We start from the raw sequence: 23,232 nt of genomic DNA, 5'->3' as shown, positions 1-23,232 counted from the left end.
CGTAGTTTTTTCGAATCTAGGCAAACCCTTTCCGTGAAAGTGATTTGCACCAGTCTCCGCTTAGGCCTCATCAATAGGAAACAAACCATAGAGATAGAACTTGGAACTACTTTATTGTGTCAAGTTTCAAAGCGGTAGCACAAACCGTGTTTGATTTAGAGTTCCAACTACATGTATCTCTGTAGGAGAAAACAGAGTGAAACCTAAAATTTAAAACTGTTACTGCCAACGAACGGTTTAACCTAGAAGAACGAAATTTGGTGAGCCAAGTGGGATTGGGGTACTGATCATTACCTGAAAGTGTCATCAAGATTGGGTGAAAAAATGTGTGCTGAGATTTCAGGAAACTCGTAGGTTTTTCGAAGCAAGGCAAACCCTTTCCATGAAAGTGATTTGCACCAGTCTCTGTTTAGGGCTACATCAATAGGAAACAAACCATAGAGATAGAAATTGGAACTACTCTATTTTGTCAAGATTCAAAGAGCTAGCACAAACCGTGTTTGATTTAGAGTTCCAAATACATGTATCCCTATAGGAGAAAAGAGAGTGAAACCTAAAAATTAAAACTGTTACTGCCAACGAACAGTTTAACCTAGAAGAACGAAATTTGGTGAGCCAATTGGGATTGGGGAACTGATCATTACCTGAAAGTGTCATCAAGACTGGGTGAAAAAATGTGTGATGAGATTTCAGGAAACTCATACTTTTTTGGAAGCTTGGAACCCCATTCCATGAAAGTGATTTGCGCCAGTCTCTGCTTAGGCCTCATCAATAGGAAACAAACCATAGAGATTGACCTTGGAACTACTTTATTGTGTCAAGTTTCAAAGAGCTAGCACAAACCGTGTTTGATTTAGAGTTCCAACTACATGTATCCATATAGAGAAAACAGAGTGAACCCTAAAAATTAAAACAGTTACTGGCAATGAAAGGTTTAACCTACAAGAACAAAATGTGGTGAGCCAAGTGAGATTGGGGTACTGATCATTACCTGAAAGTGTCATCAAGGTTGGGTGAAAAAATGTGTGCTGAGATTTCAGGAAACTCGTAGTTTTTTGGAAGCTAGGCAAACCCTTTCCATGAAAGTGATTTGCGCCAGTCTCTGCTTAGGGCTACATCAATAGGAAACAAACCATAGAGATAGAAATTGGAACAACTTTATTGTGTCAAGTTTCAAAGAGCTAGCACAAACCGTGGTTGATTTAGAGTTCCAACAACATGTATCTATATATGAGAAAACAGAGTGAAACCTAAAAATTAAAACTGTTACTGCCAACGAACGGTTTAAACTAGAAGATCGAAATTTGTTGAGCCAAGTGGGACTGGGGTACTGATCATTACCTGAAAGTGTCATCAAGACTGGGTGAAAAAAATGTGTGCTGAGATTTCAGGAAACTCGTAGTTTTTTGGAAGATGGGCAACCTTTTTACATGAAAGTGATTTGTGCCAGTCTCTGCTTAGGCCTCATCAATAGGAAACAAACCATAGAGATAGAACTTGGAACTACTTTATTGTGTCAAGTTTCAAAGAGCTAGCACAAACCGTGTTTGATTTAGAGTTCCAAATACATGTATCCCTATAGGAGAAAAGAGAGTGAAACCTAAAAATTAAAACTGTTACTGCCATTGAATGGTTTAACCTAGAAGAACGAAATTTGGTGAGCCAAGTGGGATTGGGGAACTGACCATTACCTGAAAGTGTCATCAAGATTGGGTGAAAAAATGTGTGCTGAGATTTCAGGAAACACGTAGTTTTTTGGATTCTGGGAAACCCCTTTCCATGAAAGTGATTTGTGTCAGTCTCTGCTTAGGGCTACATCAATAGGAAAAAAACCATAGACATAGAACTTGGAACTACTTTATTGTGTCAATTTTCAAAGAGCTAGCACAAACTGTGTTTGTTTTAGAGTTCCAAATACATGTATCCATATAGGAGAAATCAGAGTGAAAACTAAAAATTAAAACTGTTACTGCCAACAAACGGTTTAACCTAGAAGAACGAAATTTGGTGAGCCAATTGGGATTGGGGAACTGATCATTACCTGAAAGTGTCATCAAGATTGGGTGAAAAAATGTGTGCTGAGATTTCAGGAAACTCGTAGTTTTTTGGAAGATTGGCAACGCCTTTCCATGAAAGTGATTTGTGCCAGTCTCTGCTCAGGCCTCATCAATAGGAAACAAACCATAGAGAGAGAACGTGGAACTACTATATTGTGTCAAGTTTCAAAGATCTAGCACAAACCCTGTTTGATTTAGAGTTCCAACTACATGTATCCATATAGGAGAAAACAGAGTGAAACCTAAAAATTAAAACAGTTACTGGCAATGAACGGTTTAACCTACAAGAACAAAATGTGGTGAGCCACGTGAGATTGGGGTACTGATCATTACCTGAAAGTGTCATCAAGATTGGGTGAAAAAATGTGTGCTGAGATTTCAGGAAACTCGTAGTTTTTTGGAATCTAGGCAAACCCTTTTCGTGAAAGTGATTTGCACCAGTCTCTGTTTAGGGCTACATCAATAGGAAACAAACCATAGAAATAGAACTTGGAACCTCTTTATTGTGTCAAGTTTCAAAGAGCTAGCACAAACCGTGTGTGATTTAGAGTTCCAACTACATGTATCCATATAGGAGAAAACAGAGTGAAACCTGAAAATTAAAACAGTTACTGGCAATGAACGGTTTAACCTACAAGAACAAAATGTGGTGAGCCAAGTGGTATTGGGGTACTGATCATTACCTGAAAGTGTCATCAAGATTGGATGAAAAAATGTGTGCTGAGATTTCAGGAAACTCGTAGTTTTTTGGAAGCAAGGCAAACCCTTTCCATGAAAGTGATTTGCACCAGTCTCTGCTTAGGGCTACATCAATAGGAAACAAACCATAGAGATAGAAATTGGAACTACTCTATTGTGTCAAGTTTCAAAGAGCTAGCACAAACCGTGTTTGATTTAGAGTTCCAACTACATGTATCCCTATAGGAGAAAAGAGAGTGAAACCTAAAAATTAAAACTGTTACTGCCAACGAACGGTTTAACCTAGAAGAACGAAATTAGGTGAGCCAAGTGGGATTGGGGTACTGATCATTACCTGAAAGTGTCATCAAGATTAGGTGAAAAAATGTGTGCTGAGATTTCAGGAAACTCATAGTTTTTTGGAAGCTTGGAACCCCATTCCATGAAAGTGATTTGCGCCAGTCTCTGTTTAGGCCTCATCAATAGGAAACAAACTATAGAGATAGAACTTGGAACTACTTTATTGTGTCAAGTTTCAAAGAGCTAGCACAAACCGTGTTTGATTTAGAGTTCCAACTACATGTATCCCTATCGGAGATAACAGAGTGAAACCTAAAAATTTAAACTGTTACTGCCAACGAACGGTTTAACCTAGAAGATCGAAATTTGTTGAGCCAAGTGGGACTGGGGTACTGATCATTACCTGAAAGTGTCATCTAGGTTGGGTGAAAAAATGTGTGCTGAGATTTCAGGAAACTCGTAGTTTTTTGGAAGCTAGGAAAACCCTTTCCATGAAAGTGATTTGCACCAGTCTCTGCTTAGGGCTACATCAATAGGAAACAAACCATAGAGAAAGAACTTGGAACTACTTTATTGTGTCAAGTTTCAAAGAGCTAGCACAAACCGTGTTTGATTTAGAGTTCCAACTACATGTATCCCTATCGGAGATAACAGAGTGAAACCTAAAAATTTAAACTGTTACTGCCAACAAACGGTTTAACCAAGAAGAACGAAATTTGGTGAGCCAAGTGGGATTGGGGTACTGATCATTACCTGAAAGTGTCATCAAGATTGGGTGAAGAAATGTGTGCTGAGATTTCAGGAAACTCGTAGTTTTTTGGAAGCTGGGCAACCACTTTCTATGAAAGTAATTTGCACCAGTCTATGCTTAGGCCTCATCAATAGGAAACAAACCATAGAGATAGAACTTGGAACTACTTTATTGTGTCAAGTTTCAAAGAGCTAGCACAAACCGTGTGTGATTTAGAGTTCCAACTACATGTATCCATATAGGAGAAAACAGAGTGAAACCTAAAAATTAAAACTGTTATTGCCAACGAACGGTTTAACCAAGAAGAACGAAATTTGGTGAGCCAAGTGGGATTGGGGTACTGATCATTACCTGAAAGTGTCATCAAGATTGGGTGAAAAAATGTGTGCTGAGATTTCAGGAAACTCGTAGTTTTTTGGAAGCAAGGCAAACCCTTTCCATGAAAGTGATTTGGACCAGTCTCTGCTTAGGGCTACATCAATAGGAAACAAACCATAGAGACAGAAATTGGAACTACTCTATTGTGTCAAGTTTCAAAGAGCTAGCACAAACCGTGTTTGATTTAGAGTTCCAAATACATGTATCCCTATAGGAGAAAAGAGAGTGAAACCTAAAAATTAAAACTGTTACTGCCAACGAACGGTTTAACCTAGAAGAACGAAATTTGGTGAGCCAAGTGGGATTGGGGTACTGATCATTACCTGAAAGTGTCATCAAGATTGGGTGAAAAAATGTGTGCTGAAATTTCAGGAAACTCATAGTTTTTTGGAAGCTTGGAACCCCATTCCATGAAAGTGATTTGCGCCAGTCTCTGCTTAGGCCTCATCAATAGGAAACAAACCATAGAGATGGAACTTGGAACTACTTTATTGCGTCAAGTTTCAAAGAGCTAGCACAAACCGTGGTTGATTTAGAGTTCCAACAACATGTATCTATATATGAGAAAACAGAGTGAAACCTAAAAATTAAAACTGTTACTGCCAACGAACGGTTTAAACTAGAAGATCGAACTTTGTTGAGCCAAGTGGGACTGGGGTACTGATCATTACCTGAAAGTGTCATCAAGACTGGGTGAAAAAAATGTGTGTTGAGATTTCAGGAAACTCGTAGTTTTTTGGAAGATGGGCAACCTTTTTACATGAAAGTGATTTGTGCCAGTCTCTGCTTAGGCCTCATCAATAGGAAACAAACCATAGAGATAGAACTTGGAACTACTTTATTGTGTCAAGTTTCAAAGAGCTAGCACAAACCGTGTTTGATTTAGAGTTCCAAATACATGTATCCCTATAGGAGAAAAGAGAGTGAAACCTAAAAATTAAAACTGTTACTGCCATCGAATCGTTTAACCTAGAAGAACGAAATTTGTTGAGCCATGTGGGACTGGGTTACTGATCATTACCTGAAAGTATCATCAAGGTTGGGTAAAAAAATGTGTTCTGAGATTTCAGGAAACTCGTAGTTTTTTGGAAGCTAGGCAAAACCTTTCCATGAAAGTGATTTGCACCAGTCTCTGCTTAGGGCTACATCAATAGGAAACAAACCATAGAGATAGAAAATTGGAACTACTTTATTTTGTCAAGTTTCAAAGAGCTAGCACAAACCGTGTTTGATTTAGAGTTCCAACTACATGTATCCCTATAGGAGAAAACAGAGTGAAACCTAAAAATTTAAACTGTTACTGCCAACAAACGGTTTAACCTAGAAGAACGAAATTTGGTGAGCCAAGTGGGATTGGGGTACTGATCATTACCTGAAAGTGTCATCAAGATTGGGTGAAAAAATGTGTGCTGAGATTTCAGGAAACTTGTAGTGTTTTGGAAGCTGGGCAACCACTTTCCATGAAAGTGATTTGCACCAGTCTCTGCTTAGGCCTCATCAATAGGAAACAAACCATAGAGATAGAACTTGTAACTACTTTATTGTGTCAAGTTTCAAAGAGCTAGCACAAACCGTGTGTGAATTAGAGTTCCAACTACATGTATCCATATAGAGAAAACAGAGTGAAACCTAAAAATTAAAACAGTTACTGGCAATGAACGGTTTAACCTACAAGAACAAAATTTGGTGAGCCAAGTGGGATTGGGGTACTGATCATTACCTTAAAGTGTCATCAAGATTGGGTGAAAAAATGTGTGCTGAGATTTCAGGAAACACGTAGTTTTTTGGATTCTGGGCAACCCCTTTCCATGAAAGTGATTTGTGTCAGTCTCTGCTTTGGGCTACATCAATATGAAAAAAACCATAGAGATAGAACTTGGAACTACTTTAATGTGTCAAGTTTCAAAGAGCTAGCACAAACCGTGTTTGATTTAGAGTTCCAACTACATGTATCCATATAGGAGAAAACAGAGTGAAACCTAAAAATTAAAACTGTTACTGCCAATGAACGGTATAACCAAGAAGAACGAAATTTGGTGAGCCAAGTTGGATTGGGGTACTGATCATTACCTGAAAGTGTCATCAAGATTGGGTGAAAAAATGTGTGCTGAGATTTCAGGAAACTCGTAGTTTTTTGGAAGATTGGCAACCCCATTCCATGAAAGTGATTTGCGCCAGTCTCTGCTTAGGCCTCATCAATAGGAAACAAACCAGAGAGATAGAACTTGGAACTACTTTATTGTGTCAAGTTCAAAGAGCTAGCACAAACCGTGTTTGATTTAAAGTTCCAACTACATGTATCCATATAGGAGATAACAGAGTGAAACCTAAAAATTAAAACAGTTACTGGCAATGAACGGTTTAACCTACAAGAACAAAATGTGGTGAGCCAAGTGAGATTGGGGTACTGATCATTACCCGAAAGTGTCATCAAGATTGGGTGAAAAAATGTGTGCTGAGATTTCAGGAAACTCGTAGTTTTTTGGAATCTAGGCAAACCCTTTCCATGAAAGTGATTTGCACCAGTCTCTGCTTAGGCCTCATCAATAGGAAACAAACCATAGAGATAGAACTTGGAAATACTTTATTGTGTCAAGTTTCAAAGAGCTAGCACAAACCGTGTTTGATTTAGAGTTCCAACTACATGTATCTCTAAAGGAGAAAACAGAGTGAAACCTAAAAATTAAAACTGTTACTGCCAACGAACGGTTTAACCTAGAAGAACGAAATTTGGTGAGCCAAGTGGGACTGGGGTACTGATCATTACCTGAAAGTGTCATCAAGGTTGGGTGAAAAAATGTGTGCTGAGATTTCAGGAAACTCGTAGTTTTTTGGAGTTGGGCAATCCCTTTCCATGAAAGTGATTTGCGCCAGTCTCTGCTTAGGCCTCATCAATAGGAAACAAACCATAGAGATAGAACTTGGAACTACTTTATTGTGTCAAGTTTCAAAGAGCTAGCACAAACCGTGTTTGATTTAGATTTCCAACTACATGTATCCATATAGGAGAAAACATAGTGAAACCTAAAAATTAAAACAGTTACTGCGAATGAACCGTTTAACCTACAAGAACAAAATGTGGTGAGCCAAGTGAGATTGGGGTACTGATCATTACCTGAAAGTGTCATCAATATTGGGTGAAAAAATGTGTGCTGAGATTTCAGGAAACTCGTTGTTTTTTGGAATCTAGGCAAACCCTTTCCATGAATGTGATTTGAACCAGTCTCTGCTTAGGCCTCATCAATAGGAAACAAACCATAGAGACAGAACTTGGAACTTCTTTATTGTGTCAAGTTTCAAAGAGCTAGCACAAACCGTGTTTGATTTAGAGTTCCAACTACATGTATCCATATAGGAGAAAACAGCGTGAAACCTAAAAATTTAAACTGTTACTGCCAACAAACGTTTTAACCTAGAAGAACGAAATTTGGTGAGCCAAGAGGGATTGGGGTACTGATCATTACCTGAAAGTGTCATCAAGATTGGGTGAAAAAATATGTGCTGAGATTTCAGGAAACTCGTAGTTTCTTGGAAGCTGGGCAGCCCCTTTCCATGAAAGTGATTTATGTCAGTCTCTGCTTAGGGCTACATCAATAGGAATCAAACCATAGAGATAGAACTTGGAACCACTTTAATGTTTCAAGTTTCAAAGAGCTAGCACAAACCGTGTTTGATTTAGAGTTCCAAATATATGTATCCCTATAGGGGAAAAGAGAGTGAAACCTAAAAATTAAAACTCTTACTGCAAACGAACGGTTTAACCTAGAAGAACGAAATTTCGTGAGCCAAGTGGGATTGGGGTATTGATCATTACCTGAAAGTGTCATCAAGACTGGTAGAAAAAATGTGTGCTGAGATTTCAGGAAACTCGTAGTTTTTTGGATGCTGGGCAACCTTTTTACATGAAAGTGATTGTGTCAGTCTCTGCTTAGGGCTAAATCAATAGGAAAGAAACCATAGAGAGAGAACTTGGAACTACTTTATTGTGTCAAGTTTCAGAGAGCTAGCACACACCGTGTTTGATTTAGAGTTCCAACTACATGTCTCCGTATAGGAGAAAACAGAGTGAAACCTAAAAATTTAAACTGTTACTGCCAACGAACGTTTTAACGTAGAAGTACGAAATTTGGTGAGCCAAGTGGGACTGGGGTACTGATCATTACCTGAAAGTGTCATCAAGATTGGGTGAAAAAATGTGTGCTGAGTATTCAGGAAACTCGTAGTTTTTGGGCAGCTTGGAACCCCATTCCATGAAAGTGATTTGGCCAGTCTCTGCTTAGGCCTCACCAATAGGAAACAATCCATAGAGATAGAATTTGGAACTACTTTAATGTGTCAAGTTTCAAAGAGCTAGCACAAACCGTGTTTGATTTAGAGTTCCAACTACATGTATCCCTATAGTATAAAACAGAGTGAAACCTAAAAATTAAAACTGTTTCTGCCAATGAACGTTTTAACCAAGAAGAACGAAATTTGGTGAGCCAAGTGGGATTGGGGTACTGATCATTACCTAAAAGTGTCATCAAGATTGGGTGAAAAAATGTGTGCTGAGATTTCAGGAAACTCGTAGTTTTTTGTAGCTGCTCAACCCCTTTGCATGAAAGTGATTTGCGCCAGTCTCTGCTTTGGCCTCATTAATAGGAAACAAACCATAGAGATAGAACTTGGAACTACTTTATTGTGTCAAGTTTCAAAGAGCTAGCACAAACCGTGTTTGATTTAGAGTTCTAACTAAATGTATCCATATAGGAGAAAACAGAGTGAAACCTAAAAATTAAAACTGTTACTGCCAACGAAGGGTTTAACCAACAAGAACGAAATTTGGTGAGCCAAGTGGGATTCGGGTACTGATCATTACCTGAAAGTGTCATCAAGGTTGGGTGAAAAAATGTGTGCTGAGATTTCAGGAAACTCGTAGTTTTTTGGAGGTGGGCAACCCCTTTCCATGAAAGTGATTTGCGCCAGTCTCTGCTTAGGCCTCATCAATAGGAAACAAACCATAGAGAAAGAACTTGGAACTACTTTATTGTGTCAAGTTTCAAAGAACTAGCACAAACCGTGTTTGATTTAGAGTTCCAAATATATCTATCCATATAGGAGAAAACAGAGTGAAACCTAAAAATTAAAACAGTTACTGCGAATGAACCGTTTAACCTACAAGAACAAAATGTGGTGAGCCAAGTGAGATTGGGGTACTGATCTTTACCTGAAAGTGTCATCAATTTGGGTGAAAAAATGTGTGCTGAGATTTCAGGAAACTCGTAGTTTTTTGGAATCTAGGCAAACCCATTCCATGAATGTGATTTGCACCAGTGTCTGCTTAGGCCTCATCAATAGGAAACAAACAATAGAGATAGAACTTGGAACTACTTTATTGTGTCAAGTTTCAAAGACCTAGCACCAACCGTGTTTGATTTAGAGTTCCAACTACATGTATCCATATAGGAGAAAACAGAGTGAAACCTAAAAATTAAAACTGTTACTGCCAACGAACGTTTTAACCCAGAAGAACGAAATTTGGTGAGCCAAGTGGGATTGGGGTACTGATCATTACCTGAAAGTGTCATCAAGATTGGGTGAAAAAATGTGTGCTGAGATTTCAGGAAACTCGTAGTTTTTGGGAAGCCGGAACCCCATTCCATGAAAGTGATTTGGCCAGTCTCTGCTTAGGCCTCACAAATAGGAAACAATCCATGGAGATAGAACTTGGAACTACTTTAATGTGTGAAGTTTCAAAGAGCTAGCACAAACCATGTTTGATTTAGAGTTCCAACTACATGTATTTCTATAGGAGAAAACAGAGTGAAACCTAAAAATTAAAACTGTTACTGCCAACGAACGGTTTAACCAAGAAGAACGAAATTTGATGAGCCAAGTGAGATTGGGGTACTGATCATTACCTGAAAGTGTCATCAAGATTGGGTGAAAAAATGTGTGCTGAGATTTCAGGAAACTCGTAGGTTTTTGGAAGTTGGGCAACCCCTTTCCATGAAAGTGATTTGCGCCAGTCTCTGCTTAGGCCTCATCAATAGGTAACAAACCATAGAGATAGAACTTGGAACTAATTTATTGTGTCAAGTTTCAAAGACCTAGCACAAACCGTGTTTGATTTAGAGTTCCAACTACATGTATCCATATAGGAGAAAACAGAGTGAAACCTAAAAATTAAAACAGTTACTGCCAACGAACGGTTTAACCTACAAGAACACAATGTGGTGAGCCGAGTTGGATTGGGGTACTTATCATTACCTGAAAGTGTCATCAAGCTTGGTTGAAAAAATGTGTGCTGAGATTTCAGGAAACTCGTAGTTTTTTGGAATCTAGGTAAACCCTTTCCATGAAAGTGATTTGCACCAGTCTCTGCGTAGGCCTCATCAATAGGAAACAAACCATAGAGACAGAACTTGGAACCACTTTATTGCGTCAAGTTTCAAAGAGCTAGCACACACCGTGTTTGATTTAGAGTTCCAACTACATGTATCCCTATAGGAGAAAACAGAGTGAAACCTAAAAATTAAAACTGTTACTGCCAACGAACGGTTTAACCAACAAGAACGAAATTTGGTGAGCCAAGTGGGATTCGGGTACTGATCATTACCTGAAAGTGTCATCAAGGTTGGGTGAAAAAATGTGTGCTGAGATTTCAGGAAACTCGTAGTTATTTGGATGCTGGGAAACCCCTTTCCATGGAAGTGATTTGTTTCACTCTCTGCTTAGGGCTACATCAATAGGAAACAAACCATAGAGATAGAACTTGGAACTACTTTATTGTGTCAAGTTTCAAAGAGCTAGCACAAACCGTGTTTGATTTAGAGTTCCAAATACATGTATCCCTATAGGAGAAAACAGAGTGAAACCTAAAAATTAAAACTGTTACTGCCAACGAACGGTTTAACCTAGAAGAATGAAATTTGGTGAGCCAAGTGGGATTGGGGTACTGACCATTACCTGAAAGTGTCATCAAGATTGGGTGAAAAAATGTGTGCTGAGATTTCAGGAAACTCGTAGTTTTTTGGATGCTGGGCAACCTTTTTACATGAAAGTATCTTGTGTCAGTCTCTGCTTAGGGCTACATCAATTGAAAACAAACCATACAGATAGAACTTGGAACTACTTTATTGTGTCAAGTTTCAAAGAGCTAGCCCAAACCGTGTTTGATTTAGAGTTCCAACTACATGTATCCATATAGGAGAAAACAGAGTGAAACCTAAAAATTAAAATTGTTACTGCCAACGAACGTTTTAACCTAGAAGAACGAAATTTGGTGAGCCAAGTTGGATTGAGGTACTAATCATTACCTGAAAGTGTCATCAAGATTGGGTGAAAAAATGTGTGCCGAGATTTCAGGAAATTCGTAGTTTTTTGGAAGATGGGCAACCTTTTTACATGAAAGTGACTTGTGTCAGTCTCTGCTTAGGGCTATATCAATAGGCAACAAACCATAGAGATAGAACGTGGAACTACTTTATTGTGTCAAGTTTCAAAGAGCTAGCACAAACCGTGTTAGATTTAGAGTTCCAAATACATGTATCCCTATAGGAGAAAACAGAGTGAAACCTAAAAATTAAAACTGTTACTGCCAAAGAACGGTTTAACCTAGAAGAATGAAATTTGGTGAGCCAAGTGGAATTGGGGTACTGATCATTACCTGAAAGTGTCATCAAGATTGGGTGAAAAAATGTGTGGTGAGATTTCAGGAAACTCGTAGTTTTTTGGATGCTGGGCAACCCTTTTCCATGAAAGTGATTTGTGTCAGTCTCTGCTTAGGGCTACATCAATAGGAAACAAACCATAGAGATAGAACTTGGAACTACTTTATTGTGTCAAGTTTCAAAGAGCTAGCACAAACCGTGTTTGATTTAGAGTTCCAACTACATGTATCCATATAGGAGAAAACAGAGTGAAACTTAAAAATTAAAACTGTTACTGCCAACGAACGGTTTAACCTAGAAGAACGAAATTTGGTGAGCCATATTGGATTGAGGTACTAATCATTACCTGAAAGTGTCATAAAGATTGGGTGAAAAAATGTGTGCTGAGATTTCAGGAAACTCGTAATTTTTCGAAGTTGGGCAACCCCTTTCCATGAAAGTGATTTGCGCCAGTCTCTGCTTAGGCCTCATCAATTGGAAACAAACCATAGAGACAGAACTTGGAACTACTTTATTGTGTCAAGTTTCAAAGAGCTAGCACAAACCGTGTTTGATTTAGAGTTCCGACTACATGTATCCCTATAGGAGAAAACAGAGTGAAACCTAAAAATTAAAACTTTTATTGCCAACGAACGGTTTAACCTAGAAGAACGATATTTGGTGATTCAAGTGGGATTGGGGTACTGATCATTACCTGAAAGTGTCATCAAGACTGGGTGAAAAAATGTGTGCTGAGATTTCAGGAAACTCGTAGTTTTTAGGAAGATGGGCAACCTTTTTATATGAAAGTGACTTGTGTCAGTCTTTGCTTAGGGCTACATCAATAGGAAACAAATCATAGAGATAGAACTTGGAACTACTTTATTGTGTCAATTTCAAAGAGCTAGCACACACCGTGTTTGATTTAGACTTCCAACTACATGTATCCTTCTAGGAGAAAACAGCGTGAAACCTAAAAATTAAAACTGTTACTGCCAACGAACGGTTTAACCTAGAAGAACGAAATTTGGTGAGCCAAGAGGGATTGGGGTACTGATCATTACCTGAAAGTGTCATCAAGTTTGGGTGAAAAAATGTGTGCTGAGATTTCAGGAAACTCGTAGTTTTTTGGAAGCTTGGAACACCATTCCATGAAAGTGATTTGCGCCAGTCTCTGCTTAGGCCTCATCAATAAGAAACAAACCATAGAGATAGAACTTGGAACTTCTTTAATGTGTCAAGTTTCACAGAGCTAGCACAAACCGTGTTTAATTTAGAGTTCGAACTACATGTATCCCTATAGTATAAAACAGAGTGAAACCTAAAAATTAAAACTGTTACTGCCAACGAACGGTTTAACCAAGAAGAACGAAATTTGGTGAGCCAAGTAAGATTGGGGTACTAATCATTACCTGAAAGTGTCATCAAGATTGGGTGAAAAAATGTGTGCTGAGATTTCAGGAAACTCGTAGTTTCTTGGAAGCTGGGCAACCCCTTTCCATGAAAGTGATTTGCGCCAGTCTCTGCTTAGGCCTCATCAATAGGAAACAAACCATAGAGATAGAACTTGGAACTACTTAATTGCGTCAAGTTTGAAAGAGCTAGCATAAACCGTGTTTGATTTCGAGTTCCAAATACATGTATCCATATAGGAGAAAACAGAGTGAAACCTAAAAATTAAAATTGTTACTGCGAATGAACCGTTTAACCTACAAGAACAAAATGTGGTGAGCCAAGTGAGATTGGGGTACTGATCATTACCTGAAAGTGTCATCAATATTGGGTGAAAAAATGTGTGCTGAGATTTCAGGAAACTCGTAGTTTTTTGGAATCTAGGCAAACCCTTTCCATGAATGTGATTTGCACCAGTGTCTGCTTAGGCCTCATCAATAGGAAACAAACAATAGAGATAGAACTTGGAACTACTTTATTGTGTCAAGTTTCAAAGACCTAGCACCAACCGTGTTTGATTTAGAGTTCCAACTACATGTATCCATATAGGAGAAAACAGAGTGAAACCTAAAAATTAAAACTGTTACTGCCAACGAACATTTTAACCCAGAAGAACGAAATTTGGTGAGCCAAGTGGGATTGGGGTACTGATCATTACCTGAAAGTGTCATCAAGATTGGGTGAAAAAATGTGTGCTGAGATTTCAGGAAACTCGTAGTTTTTGGGAAGCTTGGAACCCCATTCCATGAAAGTGATTTGGCCAGTCTCTGCTTAGGCCTCACAAATAGGAAACAATCCATGGAGATAGAACTTGGAACTACTTTAATGTGTCAAGTTTCAAAGAGCTAGCACAAACCGTGTTTGATTTAGAGTTCCAACTACATGTATTTCTATAGGAGAAAACAGAGTGAAACCTAAAAATTAAAACTGTTACTGCCAACGAACGGTTTAACCAAGAAGAACGAAATTTGATGAGCCAAGTGAGATTGGGGTACTGATCATTACCTGAAAGTGTCATCAAGATTGGGTGAAAAAATGTGTGCTGAGATTTCAGGAAACTCGTAGGTTTTTGGAAGTTGGGCAACCCCTTTCCATGAAAGTGATTTGCGCCAGTCTCTGCTTAGGCCTCATCAATAGGTAACAAACCATAGAGATAGAACTTGGAACTAATTTATTGTGTCAAGTTTCAAAGACCTAGCACAAACCGTGTTTGATTTAGAGTTCCAACTACATGTATCCATATAGGAGAAAACAGAGTGAAACCTAAAAATTAAAACAGTTACTGCCAACGAACGGTTTAACCTACAAGAACACAATGTGGTGAGCCGAGTTGGATTGGGGTACTTATCATTACCTGAAAGTGTCATCAAGCTTGGTTGAAAAAATGTGTGCTGAGATTTCAGGAAACTCGTAGTTTTTTGGAATCTAGGTAAACCCTTTCCATGAAAGTGATTTGCACCAGTCTCTGCGTAGGCCTCATCAATAGGAAACAAACCATAGAGACAGAACTTGGAACCACTTTATTGCGTCAAGTTTCAAAGAGCTAGCACACACCGTGTTTGATTTAGAGTTCCAACTACATGTATCCCTATAGGAGAAAACAGAGTGAAACCTAAAAATTAAAACTGTTACTGCCAACGAACGGTTTAACCAACAAGAACGAAATTTGGTGAGCCAAGTGGGATTCGGGTACTGATCATTACCTGAAAGTGTCATCAAGGTTGGGTGAAAAAATGTGTGCTGAGATTTCAGGAAACTCGTAGTTATTTGGATGCTGGGAAACCCCTTTCCATGGAAGTGATTTGTTTCACTCTCTGCTTAGGGCTACATCAATAGGAAACAAACCATAGAGATAGAACTTGGAACTACTTTATTGTGTCAAGTTTCAAAGAGCTAGCACAAACCGTGTTTGATTTAGAGTTCCAAATACATGTATCCCTATAGGAGAAAACAGAGTGAAACCTAAAAATTAAAACTGTTACTGCCAACGAACGGTTTAATCTAGAAGAACGAAATTTGGTGAGCCAAGTGGAATTGGGTTATTGCTCATTACCTGAAAGTGTCATCAAGACTGGTAGAAAAAATGTGTGCTGAGATTTCAGGAAACTCGTAGTTTTTTGGATGCTGGGCAACCTTTTTACATGAAAGTATCTTGTGTCAGTCTCTGCTTAGGGCTACATCAATTGAAAACAAACCATACAGATAGAACTTGGAACTACTTTATTGTGTCAAGTTTCAAAGAGCTAGCCCAAACCGTGTTTGATTTAGAGTTCCAACTACATGTATCCATATAGGAGAAAACAGAGTGAAACCTAAAAATTAAAATTGTTACTGCCAATGAACGTTTTAACCTAGAAGAACGAAATTTGGTGAGCCAAGTTGGATTGAGGTACTAATCATTACCTGAAAGTGTCATCAAGATTGGGTGAAAAAATGTGTGCCGAGATTTCAGGAAATTCGTAGTTTTTTGGAAGATGGGCAACCTTTTTACATGAAAGTGACTTGTGTCAGTCTCTGCTTAGGGCTATATCAATAGGCAACAAACCATAGAGATAGATCGTGGAACTACTTTATTGTGTCAAGTTTCAAAGAGCTAGCACAAACCGTGTTAGATTTAGAGTTCCAAATACATGTATCCCTATAGGAGAAAACAGAGTGAAACCTAAAAATTAAAACTGTTACTGCCAAAGAACGGTTTAACCTAGAAGAATGAAATTTGGTGAGCCAAGTGGAATTGGGGTACTGATCATTACCTGAAAGTGTCATCAAGATTGGGTGAAAAAATGTGTGGTGAGATTTCAGGAAACTCGTAGTTTTTTGGATGCTGGGCAACCCTTTTCCATGAAAGTGATTTGTGTCAGTCTCTGCTTAGGGCTACATCAATAGGAAACAAACCATAGAGATAGAACTTGGAACTACTTTATTGTGTCAAGTTTCAAAGAGCTAGCACAAACCGTGTTTGATTTAGAGTTCCAACTACATGTATCCATATAGGAGAAAACAGAGTGAAACTTAAAAATTAAAACTGTTACTGCCAACGAACGGTTTAACCTAGAAGAACGAAATTTGGTGAGCCAAGTTGGATTGAGGTACTAATCATTACATGAAAGTGTCATAAAGATTGGGTGAAAAAATGTGTGCTGAGATTTCAGGAAACTCGTAATTTTTTGGAAGGTGGGCAACCCCTTTCCATGAAAGTGATTTGCGCCAGTCTCTGCTTAGGCCTCATCAATTGGAAACAAACCATAGAGACAGAACTTGGAACTACTTTATTGTGTCAAGTTTCAAAGAGCTAGCACAAACCGTGTTTGATTTAGAGTTCCAAATACATGTATCCCTATAGGAGAAAACAGAGTGAAACCTAAAAATTAAAACTGTTATTGCCAATGGACGGTTTAACCTAGAAGAACGAAATTTGGTGATTCAAGTGGGATTGGGGTACTGATCATTACCTGAAAGTGTCATCAAGACTGGGTGAAAAAATGTGTGCTGAGATTTCAGGAAACTCGTAGTTTTTAGGAAGATGGGCAACCTTTTTATATGAAAGTGACTTGTGTCAGTCTTTGCTTAGGGCTACATCAATAGGAAACAAATCATAGAGATAGAACTTGGAACTACTTTATTGTGTCAATTTCAAAGAGCTAGCACACACCGTGTTTGATTTAGACTTCCAACTACATGTATCCTTCTAGGAGAAAACAGCGGGAAACCTAAAAATTAAAACTGTTACTGCCAACGAACGGTTTAACCTAGAAGAACGAAATTTGGTGAGCCAAGAGGGATTGGGGTACTGATCATTACCTGAAAGTGTCATCAAGTTTGGGTGAAAAAATGTGTGCTGAGATTTCAGGAAACTCGTAGTTTTTTGGAAGCTTGGAACACCATTCCATGAAAGTGATTTGCGCCAGTCTCTGCTTAGGCCTCATCAATAAGAAACAAACCATAGAGATAGAACTTGGAACTTCTTTAATGTGTCAAGTTTCACAGAGCTAGCACAAACCGTGTTTAATTTAGAGTTCGAACTACATGTATCCCTATAGTATAAAACAGAGTGAAACCTAAAAATTAAAACTGTTACTGCCATCGAACGGTTTAACCAAGAAGAACGAAATTTGGTGAGCCAAGTGAGATTGGGGTACTAATCATTACCTGAAAGTGTCATCAAGATTGGGTGAAAAAATGTGTGCTGAGATTTCAGGAAACTCGTAGTTTCTTGGAAGCTGGGCAACCCCTTTCCATGAAAGTGATTTGCGCCAGTCTCTGCTTAGGCCTCATCAATAGGAAACAAACCATAGAGATAGAACTTGGAACTACTTAATTGCGTCAAGTTTGAAAGAGCTAGCATAAACCGTGTTTGATTTCGAGTTCCAAATACATGTATCCATATAGTAGAAAACAGAGTGAAACCTAAAAATTAAAATTGTTACTGCGAATGAACCGTTTAACCTACAAGAACAAAATGTGGTGAGCCAAGTGAGATTGGGGTACTGATCATTACCTGAAAGTGTCATCAATATTGGGTGAAAAAATGTGTGCTGAGATTTCAGGAAACTCGTAGTTTTTTGGAATCTAGGCAAACCCTTTCCATGAATGTGATTTGCACCAGTGTCTGCTTAGGCCTCATCAATAGGAAACAAACAATAGAGATAGAACTTGGAACTACTTTATTGTGTCAAGTTTCAAAGACCTAGCACCAACCGTGTTTGATTTAGAGTTCCAACTACATGTATCCATATAGGAGAAAACAGAGTGAAACCTAAAAATTAAAACTGTTACTGCCAACGAACATTTTAACCCAGAAGAACGAAATTTGGTGAGCCAAGTGGGATTGGGGTACTGATCATTACCTGAAAGTGTCATCAAGATTGGGTGAAAAAATGTGTGCTGAGATTTCAGGAAACTCGTAGTTTTTGGGAAGCTTGGAACCCCATTCCATGAAAGTGATTTGGCCAGTCTCTGCTTAGGCCTCACAAATAGGAAACAATCCATGGAGATAGAACTTGGAACTACTTTAATGTGTCAAGTTTCAAAGAGCTAGCACAAACCGTGTTTGATTTAGAGTTCCAACTACATGTATTTCTATAGGAGAAAACAGAGTGAAACCTAAAAATTAAAACTGTTACTGCCAACGAACGGTTTAACCAAGAAGAACGAAATTTGATGAGCCAAGTGAGATTGGGGTACTGATCATTACCTGAAAGTGTCATCAAGATTGGGTGAAAAAATGTGTGCTGAGATTTCAGGAAACTCGTAGGTTTTTGGAAGTTGGGCAACCCCTTTCCATGAAAGTGATTTGCACCAGTCTCTGCTTAGGCCTCATCAATAGGTAACAAACCATAGAGATAGAACTTGGAACTAATTTATTGTGTCAAGTTTCAAAGACCTAGCACAAACCGTGTTTGATTTAGAGTTCCAACTACATGTATCCATATAGGAGAAAACAGAGTGAAACCTAAAAATTAAAACAGTTACTGCCAACGAACGGTTTAACCTACAAGAACACAATGTGGTGAGCCGAGTTGGATTGGGGTACTTATCATTACCTGAAAGTGTCATCAAGCTTGGTTGAAAAAATGTGTGCTGAGATTTCAGGAAACTCGTAGTTTTTTGGAATCTAGGTAAACCCTTTCCATGAAAGTGATTTGCACCAGTCTCTGCGTAGGCCTCATCAATAGGAAACAAACCATAGAGACAGAACTTGGAACCACTTTATTGCGTCAAGTTTCAAAGAGCTAGCACACACCGTGTTTGATTTAGAGTTCCAACTACATGTATCCCTATAGGAGAAAACAGAGTGAAACCTAAAAATTAAAACTGTTACTGCCAACGAACGGTTTAACCAACAAGAACGAAATTTGGTGAGCCAAGTGGGATTCGGGTACTGATCATTACCTGAAAGTGTCATCAAGGTTGGGTGAAAAAATGTGTGCTGAGATTTCAGGAAACTCGTAGTTATTTGGATGCTGGGAAACCCCTTTCCATGGAAGTGATTTGTTTCACTCTCTGCTTAGGGCTACATCAATAGGAAACAAACCATAGAGATAGAACTTGGAACTACTTTATTGTGTCAAGTTTCAAAGAGCTAGCACAAACCGTGTTTGATTTAGAGTTCCAAATACATGTATCCCTATAGGAGAAAACAGAGTGAAACCTAAAAATTAAAACTGTTACTGCCAACGAACGGTTTAATCTAGAAGAACGAAATTTGGTGAGCCAAGTGGAATTGGGTTATTGCTCATTACCTGAAAGTGTCATCAAGACTGGTAGAAAAAATGTGTGCTGAGATTTCAGGAAACTCGTAGTTTTTTGGATGCTGGGCAACCTTTTTACATGAAAGTATCTTGTGTCAGTCTCTGCTTAGGGCTACATCAATTGAAAACAAACCATACAGATAGAACTTGGAACTACTTTATTGTGTCAAGTTTCAAAGAGCTAGCCCAAACCGTGTTTGATTTAGAGTTCCAACTACATGTATCCATATAGGAGAAAACAGAGTGAAACCTAAAAATTAAAATTGTTACTGCCAATGAACGTTTTAACCTAGAAGAACGAAATTTGGTGAGCCAAGTTGGATTGAGGTACTAATCATTACCTGAAAGTGTCATCAAGATTGGGTGAAAAAATGTGTGCTGAGATTTCAGGAAACTCGTAATTTTTTGGAAGGTGGGCAACCCCTTTCCATGAAAGTGATTTGCGCCAGTCTCTGCTTAGGCCTCATCAATTGGAAACAAACCATAGAGACAGAACTTGGAACTACTTTATTGTGTCAAGTTTCAAAGAGCTAGCACAAACCGTGTTTGATTTAGAGTTCCAAATACATGTATCCCTATAGGAGAAAACAGAGTGAAACCTAAAAATTAAAACTGTTATTGCCAATGGACGGTTTAACCTAGAAGAACGAAATTTGGTGATTCAAGTGGGATTGGGGTACTGATCATTACCTGAAAGTGTCATCAAGACTGGGTGAAAAAATGTGTGCTGAGATTTCAGGAAACTCGTAGTTTTTAGGAAGATGGGCAACCTTTTTATATGAAAGTGACTTGTGTCAGTCTTTGCTTAGGGCTACATCAATAGGAAACAAATCATAGAGATAGAACTTGGAACTACTTTATTGTGTCAATTTCAAAGAGCTAGCACACACCGTGTTTGATTTAGACTTCCAACTACATGTATCCTTCTAGGAGAAAACAGCGGGAAACCTAAAAATTAAAACTGTTACTGCCAACGAACGGTTTAACCTAGAAGAACGAAATTTGGTGAGCCAAGAGGGATTGGGGTACTGATCATTACCTGAAAGTGTCATCAAGTTTGGGTGAAAAAATGTGTGCTGAGATTTCAGGAAACTCGTAGTTTTTTGGAAGCTTGGAACACCATTCCATGAAAGTGATTTGCGCCAGTCTCTGCTTAGGCCTCATCAATAAGAAACAAACCATAGAGATAGAACTTGGAACTTCTTTAATGTGTCAAGTTTCACAGAGCTAGCACAAACCGTGTTTAATTTAGAGTTCGAACTACATGTATCCCTATAGTATAAAACAGAGTGAAACCTAAAAATTAAAACTGTTACTGCCATCGAACGGTTTAACCAAGAAGAACGAAATTTGGTGAGCCAAGTGAGATTGGGGTACTAATCATTACCTGAAAGTGTCATCAAGATTGGGTGAAAAAATGTGTGCTGAGATTTCAGGAAACTCGTAGTTTAATGGATGCTGGGCAACCTTTTTACATGAAAGTGACTTGTGTCAGTCTCTGCTTAGGGCTACATCAATAGAAAACAAACCATAGAGAAAGAACTGGGAACTACTTTATTGTGTCAAGTTTCAAAGAGCTAGCACACACCGTGTTTGATTTAGAGTTCCAACTACATGTCTCCATATAGGAGAAAACAGAGTGAAACCTAAAAATTTAAACTGTTACTGCCAACGAACGGTTTAACATAGAAGAACGAAATTTGGTGAGCCAAGTGGGATTGGGGTAATGATCACTACCTGAAAGTGTTATCAAATTGGGTGAAAAAATGTGTGCTGATATTTCAGGAAATTCGTAGTTTTTTGGAAGCTGGGCAACCCCTTTCCATGAAAGTGATTTGCACCAGTCTCTGCTTAGGCCTCATCAATAGGAAACAAACCATAGAGATAGAACTTGGAACTACTTTATTGTGTCAAGTTTCAAAGAGCTAGCACAAACCGTGTTTGATTTAGAGTTCCAACTACATGTATCTCTATAGGAGAAAACAGAGTGAAACCTAAAAATTAAAACTGTTACTGCCAACGAACGGTTTAACCAAGAAGAATGAAATTTGGAGAGCCAAGTGGGATTGGGGTACTGATCATTACATGAAAGTGTCATCAAGATTGGGTGAAAAAATGTGTGCTGAGATTTCAGGAAACTCGTAGTTTTTTGGAAGATGGGCAACCTTTTTACATGAAAGTGACTTGTGTCAGTCTCTGCTTAGGGCTATATCAATAGGAAACAAACCATAGAGATAGAACTTGGAACCATTTGAATGTGTCAAGTTTCAAAGAGCTAGCACAAACCGTGTTTGATTTAGAGTTCCAACTACATGTATCCCTATAGGAGAAAACAGAGTGAAACCTAAAAATTAAAACTGTTACTGCCAACGAACGGTTTAACCAAGAAGAATGAAATTTGGAGAGCCAAGTGGGATTGGGGTACTGATCATTACATGAAAGTGTCATCAAGATTGGGTGAAAAAATGTGTGCTGAGATTTCAGGAAACTCGTAGTTTTTTGGAGCTGGGCAACCCCTTTCCATGAAAGGGATTTGCCTCAGTCTCTGCTTAGGCCTCATCAATAGGAAACAAACCATAGAGATAGAACTTGTAACTACTTTATTGTGTCAAGTTTCAAAGAGCTAGCACAAACCGTGTTTGATTTAGAGTTACAAATACATGTATCCCTATAGGAGAAAACAGAGTGAAACCTAAAAATTAAAACTGTTACTTCCAACGAACGGTTTAACCTAGAAGAACGAAATTTGGTGTGCCACGTGGGATTGTGGTACAGATCATTACCTGAAAGTGTCATCAAGATTGGGTGAAAAAATGTGTGCTGAGATTTCAGGAAACTCGTAGTTTTATGGATGCTGGGCAACCCCTTTCCATGAAAGTGATTTGTGTCAGTCTCTGCTTAGGGCTACATCAATAGGAAACAAACCATAGAGATAGAACTTGGAACTACTTTATTGTGTCAAGTTTCAAAGAGCTAGCACAAACCGTGTTTTATATAGAGTTCCAACTACATGTATCCATATAGGAGAAAACAGAGTGAAACCTAAAAATTAAAATTGTTACTGCCAACGAACGGTTTAACCTAGAAGAATCAAATTTGGTGAGCCAAATTGGATTGAGGTACTTATCATTACCTGAAAGTGTCATCAAGATTGGGTGAAAAAATGTGTGCTGAGATTTCAGGATACTCGTAGTTTTTTGGAAGTTGGGCAACCCCTTTCCATGAAAGTGATTTGCGCCAGTCTCTGCTTAGGCCTCATCAATAGGAAACAAACCATAGAGATAGAACTTGGAACTAATTTATTGTGTCAAGTTTCAAAGACCTAGCACAAACCGTGTTTGATTTAGAGTTCCAACTACATGTATCCATATAGGAGAAAACAGAGTGAAACCTAAAAATTAAAACAGTTACTGCCAAAGAACTGTTTAACCTACAAGAACACAATGTGGTGAGCCGAGTTGGATTGGGGTACTTATCATTACCTGAAAGTGTCATCAAGCTTGGGTGAAAAAATGTGTGCTGAGATTTCAGGAAACTCGTAGTTTTTTGGAATCTAGGCAAACCCTTTCCATGAAAGTGATTTGCACCAGTCTCTGCTTAGGCCTCATCAATAGGAAACAAACCATAGAGACAGAACTTGGAACTACTTTATTGTGTCAAGTTTCAAAGAGCTAGCACAAACCGTGTTTGATTTAGAGTTCCAACTATATGTATCCCTATAGGAGAAAACAGAG

The sequence above is a fragment of the Spermophilus citellus genome (assembly GCF_964194105.1).
Source record: "Spermophilus citellus genome assembly, chromosome: 12".
Classification (NCBI taxonomy): domain Eukaryota; kingdom Metazoa; phylum Chordata; class Mammalia; order Rodentia; family Sciuridae; genus Spermophilus; species Spermophilus citellus.
This window is presented reverse-complemented; position numbering follows the sequence as displayed.